Here is a 7,898-nt window from a genome sequence, read left to right as displayed (position 1 = left end):
CGACGACGGCGACGGCGAGGCAAAGAGGGGCAGCCTGGCGGCGTCGTCGGGGCGGGATCGAAGAACTGAACGAAAAATTTCACAAGTGCTGTATATATAGACGGAGCATTGGTCCCGGTTCGTGACAGCAATCGGGACGAATGCGACCTTTAGTCCCGGTTGGAGCTACCAACCGGGACCTAAGGCCTCTTTTCAGCAGCCCAAAGGGCGGGAAGCGGCGACCTTTGGTCCCGTTTGGTGGCACCAACCGGGACTAAAGGCGGGGCATTGGTCCCGGTTGGTGCCACGAACCGGTACCAAGGCACCCCTTTAGTCCCGGTTGGTGGCACCAACCGGGACCAAAGGCCTCTTGCTGCCCGCATCGCGGCCAAAAGTTTAGTCCCACCTCGCTAGTTTAGAGGGCTCGAGAGTGGTTTATAACCGCTGATGCGCCCACCCTCTCGAGCTCCTCTCAACTGCAGGCTTTCGGGCCTAATCTGTCAGTATGTGCCTGTGGGCCTCCTGGGCCTCCTGCGGGCCTGAATCCAGGGCCATGGATGGGTTTCTAGTCGTATTCAGGCCGTGGTGGCCCAGTAGGTGGCATATTTTTTATTTTTTGCTTTATTTATTTTGTATTGTTTCTACTTACAACAAAAAACTTATTTTATTTTATTTTATTTTGTTTCTAATTATTTATTTATTTTACTTTATGATAATTCTTTTTGCTATTAAAGTTTCTATCAAAAAAAGTTCTTTATGAAAATTCTTTTTGCTTTTAATGATTTTGAACAGAAAATACTTCGATAATTTTAGTTGCATCAATTTTATATGATTTTAGTTTCGATAATACTAGAGGTTTCTTATAATGTTTTGAACAGAAAATACTTTGTTAATTTTAGTTTCATAAATTTTATTAAAGTTTATTTTATTTTGTTTCTACTTATATATTTTAATAAAGTTTATATTGTTTTGTTTCTAATTACTTATTTATTTTATTTGTTATTTTTCATGAACCATTTTTCATGCATTTACAAATTATTTTGAGCTATAAGACCCTCAAATTGAAAAGCATTTCAAATGAACTCTGAAAAGGTTGAAAGTTGGCATGGTATCATCATTTCATCCACATAGCATGTGCAAGAAAGTTGAGAGGGTTACGGCAAAAACTGGATGCACTTCGTGTACAAAACGGACAATCTCTTTCAAAGTATCAGGATTTCATACGGAAACTCGTCTGTTACAAAGGGATTTCATTTTTTAAAACTTATTTGAACACCTGACTTTTTGTGTGTTCAAAATGCACCATTCAAAGCAACATCATCATTTTTCAATCCTTTCTGACTTCATTTGTTATTTTTCATGCATTTACTAATCCTCTCTGACTAACAGATGAGTTCTCGTTCGAAGCCCTGATACTCCGAAAGAGATTGTCCAGTTTGTACACGAAGTGCGTCCAGTTTTTGCCGTAACCCTCTCTACTCTCTTGCACATGCTATTTGGGTGAAATGATGATACCATGCCAAGTTTCAACATTATCAGAGTTCATTTTGTAGCGATTTTCAATTTCACGGTCATTTAGCTCTCTAAACAAATCGGTAAATGACTGAAAAACAGCAAATGATGTCAGAATGTGTTGGAAATTGATGACGTCGCTTTGAATGGTGCGTACTGAACGCAAAAATAGTCTGGAGTTCAATTAAGTTTAAAAAACATGAAGTGCCGGTGTAACAGATGAGTTCTCGTCCGAAGCCCTGATACTCCGAAAGAGATTGTCCAGTTTGTACACGAAGTGCGTCCAGTTTTTGCTATAACCCTCTCTACTCTCTTGCACATGCTATGTGGGTGAAATGATGATACCATGCCAATTTTCAACATTTTCAGAGTTCATTTTGTAGCGATTTTCAATTTCACGGTCATTTAGCTCTGAAAATAAATCGGTAAATGACTGAAAAACCGCAAATGATGTCAGAAAGTGTTGAAAATTGATGACGTCACTTTGAATGGTGCCTACTGAACGCAAAAAAAGTCTGGAGTTGTAATAAGTTTAAAAAGGTTGAAATTTGGCATGGTATCATCATTTCATCCACATAGCATGTGCAAGAAAGTTGAGAGGGTCCCGGCAAAAGGTGGATGCACTTCGTGAACAAAATGGACAATCTCTTTCGAAGTATCAGGGTTTCGGACGAAAACTCATCTGTTACAAAGGGATTTCATTTTATTGAACTTATTTGAACTCCTGACTTTTTGTGTGTTCAAAATGAAACATTCAAAGTAGAGACTGATTTTGAATGGTGCATATTCAACACACAAAAAGTCTGTAAAGATCGCAAACCCCAACATAAAAAAATGAGCATAGATGCGCCTATAGAAAAAATTCAACCTAAATTCATAATAAATTTCTATGAATTTCAGAGAAACCCACTATGAATTTGGGTCAAATTCCCTATATAAGGGCATCTATTTTCATTTTGAGAGGAGGTCAACAAGGCAGAGAGGGACGGGCTTATAAACCGGTGTGAGCGCCCTTCGGTTGGCGAGGTGGGACTAAACTGGACCAACCCTTTAGTCCCGGTTTGTGGCACAAACCGGGACTAATGGTCATGGGCCAGGGGCGAGGCGCATTGGTCCCGGTTCATGCGTTGAACCGGGACCAAAAGGTCCAGACGAACCGGGACCAGTGGCCCACGTGGCCCGGCCGGCCCCCTGGGCTCACGAACCGGGACTAATGCACCCCATGGGTCCCGTTTCGTGCGGATCCGGGACTAATGGGCTGGCCAGGCCCGAACGAAAGCCTTGTTTTCTACTAGTGAACGTTCCTAATTACCTTATATAAAGATTTGATAGTAAAAAGGCCATTGAGAGAAAAAATATTCATGGGTGGATCTCTACCGTAATAACTCGGTCCCACCAGATTAACAGCTCGTAAAATCTAATTAACGTGGGGATTTGTTGGGAGTCAGGAATTAGTATAGGTATAGACGAGCTAGAAAAGAATGCGAGATGTAACCTATATCACACTCTGAAGTCAAACGTGTCTTATGATAAGTGATTGTTGCAGGTTACACAACAGTAATAATTTGATGTAAGAACATGGTGTGATAGACAGATATTGTATGTTCTAGAAACAGGAACACGTGTCTTATTCAAGTATAATGTGTAAAGTAAGCAGATGTAAATCAACAAAATTAGAAGCAATACAAGCTAGACATCACACATAACATGCAACCACATATAACAATGCCAAGTTAGAGGGAGCACCGGTGATGGTGCACTAGGGGAGACGTGCTCATCATAAACACAACTACGTTGAGTGTCTATGCATGTGTTGTCTTTGAAATCAACTTGGGGGGATGGAGGAGTAGAAACTGTAGAGGCCCTCCGTTTGGAAGGAGCACCTTTATCCGCTGCCTTGCTAACTTCCTTCCGCTTTATTGATTTTGAATTGTCAAGTAAAACCGACAAGAAAAAGCAATAAAATTCTCTCTTCAGAACTCATTCATGCATGATACTGACAATCACTACTTTGATGTAAGGCAAACACATGATACCAGGATGGAATATGTACGAAAAACAGGACGGCATGGCATGTTCACAACTGTTTGTGTAAACTAAGCAGAAACCATTCCAACAAATAAGAAGCAATGCTAGCTAGACACCACATGAAAGATGCAACCAATATGACTCTGCCAAGTTAAAAGCATCCCATCATAAACAGAATTTCAACAAATTAGAAATAGCACATGCTATAAATCATATTAAAGATGCAACTAATATCGCACTGCATATACTAAAGGTGTCTCGTCATATTGATTGATGCGGGATACAAAAAACAATAGTTTTATGTAAGGACATGCTTAATAGACAGATGTACTATGTACTAAATACAGGAAGGCATGTCACATTAACAGGTATAATGTATAAGCTAAGGTGAATAGCACATGCAGTTTAACCAGATTGGAAGAATTACAATCTAGACACCATATGCAACATGCAACCACATATCATGCTGCCAAGTTAGGGGAAATGCGGTAATCAACTACAGAGCTACGTTCACTATCTTCATCTAGCCTTGCTGTTTCTTGAGAATCATGTCGGGAGGCTGACGCTACATTCTTTAAATGAGGAGTAATCCACTTGCCTGACTGCCTCATCATAAGTGATTGATGAGGGATACACAAGAACATTAGTTTGATGTAAGAACATGGTTAATACACAGATGTACTAGTATGTACCAAAAACAGAAAGGCATGTCATATTAAAGGTATAATGTGTAAGCTAAGCAGATGCAATTTAACCAAATTGGAAGCAATAACAGCTAGACATCCGGCTGGAGTGGTGAGCATGATCATCTAGGACCTGAGAGCCTGGTGGGAGGCGGGCTGCTTCGCCACCATCGCGGCTTTTTAGTTTGCTTCCAGGTGATGCCTCTCTATGCTGGGCTTGTCACTGGCTCGGCCAGTTATCGGTGTTAAAACCGGTGGATCTCGGGTAGGGGGTCCCGAACTGTGCGTCTAAGGTCGATGGTAGCAGGAGACGGGGGACACGATGTTTACCCAGGTTCGGGCCCTCTCTATGGAGGTAATACCCTACTTCCTGCTTGATTGATCTTGATGAATATGAGTATTACAAGAGTTGATCTACCACGAGATGGTAATGACTAAACCCTAGAGACCTAGCCTGTATGACTATGGTAATGAGTATATCCTTTCCGGACTAACCCCTCCGGTTTATATAGACACCAGGGGGGATCTAGGGTTACATAGAGTCGGTTACATAAGAAGGAATCTTCATAGTCGGTCGCCAAGCTTGCCTTCCACGCCAAGGAAAGTCCAATCCGGACACGGGTACAGTCTTCGGCCTTCACGTCTTCACAACCGATCAGTCCGGCCCATAGATAACATGTCAGACACCTGAGGACCCCTTAGTCCAGGACTCCCTCAGTAGACCCTGAACCTGGCATCAATGAGGAGGAGTCGAGCGCGCAGATTGTCTTCGGCATTGCAAGGCGGGTTCCCCCTTCCGAACTCCTAGTTGATCTTTAGATGTAATGATTGTATCCTGACTTGTATACACAACTGCAGAGGATATAAGATTTCACGAGTTCAATCCACCGACAACTTTTTGGTAATATGACATGACGCCTGCTCGGCCATTATTTGCGAACTGTTTTAGCTGGCCCGTCGCACCACGTCTCAACACGTGGTTTTATTGGCATGTCTTATCCAAGCGGAGATCGTGCCTCCTTTTTTTAAGGGATTCCTGTCAACCCGGACGTGGGTAACCCAACCGTCGCTTGGGCACAACTCCTTGGAAACAAGCATGTTTTTGAGGCCTAAGAGGAGACGTTTGACATTCGCAGCCTTTATATAGGGGTACAGACCCGTCTTTTTCTTCCACGCTTACTTCTTCCTCAACCCCTGCTACCCTGAGTTCCAACACCCGGGTTTCGGTCGCCACAAGCCCCAATCATGTCCGGATCCAGCCGTCTAGGCCGGTGGGTTGCTTCTTCTGTCACGGAGGAAGACATTGCAAAGCTTCGGGCGGCGAGGTACCTGACCGCAGAAATCCATCATCGGCTCCCCGCCGAGGGGCAGGTTATTCTCACCCCCAGATCCGACGGGAGGGTCGTGTTCGTGTCCCACTTCCTCCGCGGGTTATGGTTTGCACTTAACCCTTCGTCCGAGGGCTCATGTTCTATTACGGGCCAGACATTCACGATTTGGCCCCGGACTCTATTCTTCTTATCTTGGCGTTTATCTTCACGTGCGAAGCCTTCCTCGGAACTCCTCCGCACTTCGGCTTGTGGCTTAAGACCTTCGATGTGAAGCCGCAAGTTGTAGAGGGGGAGCAGGCCGAGTGCGGTGGTGCTACAGTGAGCAAGCTTGCTAGCGCCGTTTGGCTAAAAGGATCCTTCGCCAAATCTTCCGATCTGTGGCAGCAGGGGTGGTTCTATATCACCGAACCCCGTGGCTCCAAGTGGGCAACTGCGCCTGCATTTCGATCCAGGCCCCCAATTCAGCTTGCATCGTGGAATAATAAGGGGTTGGATTGGGGATCAACGAACAAGGTGCGAACTCTGCAAAGTCGCATCCGAAGCCTCATTGAGAAGGACATCGATATAGCCAACGTCATTCAAGTAATGCTAGTTCGTCAGACCCTGCCATGCCAGCGACGGCCTCTCCGCATGTGGGAGTTCAATCCAGAAGGGCTGCGGACTCTTCAGCACTTCTTCGGCACTACGCACGAAGGAATGTGGAGATTATTCTTCGGGAAACGAAGGCAATGGCCGGACACCACCGAAGATGTCGGCCTAGACTGTAACCATCCGGATACCCTGGTAAGTACCCGTTTGTCGAATACCTTATAATCTGATACACAGTGGCAAGATACCGACAGTATCATCCTTTTTCAGGGCTGGATAAAGAAGGTGGCACGGATTAGGTGTCCGGCTCCCCTTCCCGAAGACTCAGCTACTCCTGTGCTAATAAGGATGCTGGCCTCGGCATCAGGCCAGGCGCCCGTAAGGGAGGGTAAAGAGGAGAGTGAGAAGGCCCAAGAGGACCTTGGTCCCGGAGGTGAGTCGGACACTGAGTCTGGAGAAATCGACCTTTCCTCGCCTGAAGACAGAGGCGAAAAAGGATCCAGTATCCCTTCTCTTAACAGGAGGAAAAGGGCCGCCTCTGAAGATTGGGAGGGGCGGTCTTCCAAGAGGGGCAAGATGCCCGCATCGAGCGGCTTGGGTTTGGAAAGCGACGCCGCTGAACAGCTCCAACAAGGGGACCAACCCTCGGCCAAACCATAAGTGAATCCGGAGTACTTTGACAGCGTCCCGCTCCATTGCTGTTTACCGAAGATATACGTAACGCGTCCATGCATTTTTACAGGTCGGCACCGAGTTTTTCTGGGCAATCCTCTTCTTCAGGGAGTCTCCTCCCAGAGATGATGGAGAGCGAGACACCTCCTCGCCCAATAAGGCAGATGACTCTGAAGTGTCGTCGCGGAGGGTCCCTCTTAATCAACAAGTTACGCAGGGGACAAAATAGGCAGTGCCCGAAGGTGGGTCTCCGACCGTTCGGGAATCCGGGGCTGATGATAACAAAGGCCCTGGACTGTGTGGCTCGTAGCGGACAGTGATTCTGGAGACGGGTGAACAGATTCCTTTAGAGGATGGTCATGCTCCTAGAGCAGCTTCCGGAGACCCGGAGACTCCGGACATATTGCGGGACATGTTGCGGAAAGCATCTGTCTCGAGGGAGCAGCGTACCTTAATGGGTACAGTGATTGAGAAGATTTCGTCCGCGAAGAGCGGATTAAATGAAGCCTTCATGAGCCTACTGAAGGGCTTCGAGGTGACATAATGTTTTTAGCTATTTTTCGTTTGCAAAGATGCGCCTGTGTATAGGTAGTAGCCCCTGATACCCGGGTTGGCTTCCACTGGGAAGCAAACGGAGGATCGAAAAGGACCGTTTGAGGACTAACCTGATGAACTTTGAACACAGGTTGCTTCCCCCGTGGCCACTTCCCGTACTATGGAGATTGCCGAGTTGCAGCGGAAGCTTGATGAGGCAGGGGATGATCTTGCTTTAATCAATATGTGTCTTGACGAGTTGCAAGGTATGTATTCGGGGCAATCCTCATACATTTTTGTGGTATAAGCATGATGTTGAGATTTAGATGTTGGAATTTGCATGGCTGCAGATGGTGCTGCCGCCGTTGAAGTTCTTTGAGCGGAGCTGGCCGGGCCCAGGAGCAGGCCCGGCGTAGCAATGCTGCTGCCGAAAAGGCATCGGCTGAATTAAAAGCCGAACAAGCTACACGGCGCCAAGATGAGGAGAAGATATCCACGATGACGCTTGAACTGGAGAATGCTACCGGCCGCTGTGAATTTCTGGAGAAGGAGAGTAAAGCCTTAATGGCTG

The sequence above is a fragment of the Triticum aestivum genome, chromosome 7D, assembly GCF_018294505.1.
Source record: "Triticum aestivum cultivar Chinese Spring chromosome 7D, IWGSC CS RefSeq v2.1, whole genome shotgun sequence".
Classification (NCBI taxonomy): Eukaryota; Viridiplantae; Streptophyta; class Magnoliopsida; order Poales; family Poaceae; genus Triticum; species Triticum aestivum.
The sequence above is the reverse complement of the archived record's forward strand: the minus strand, read 5'-3'. Positions refer to the sequence as shown.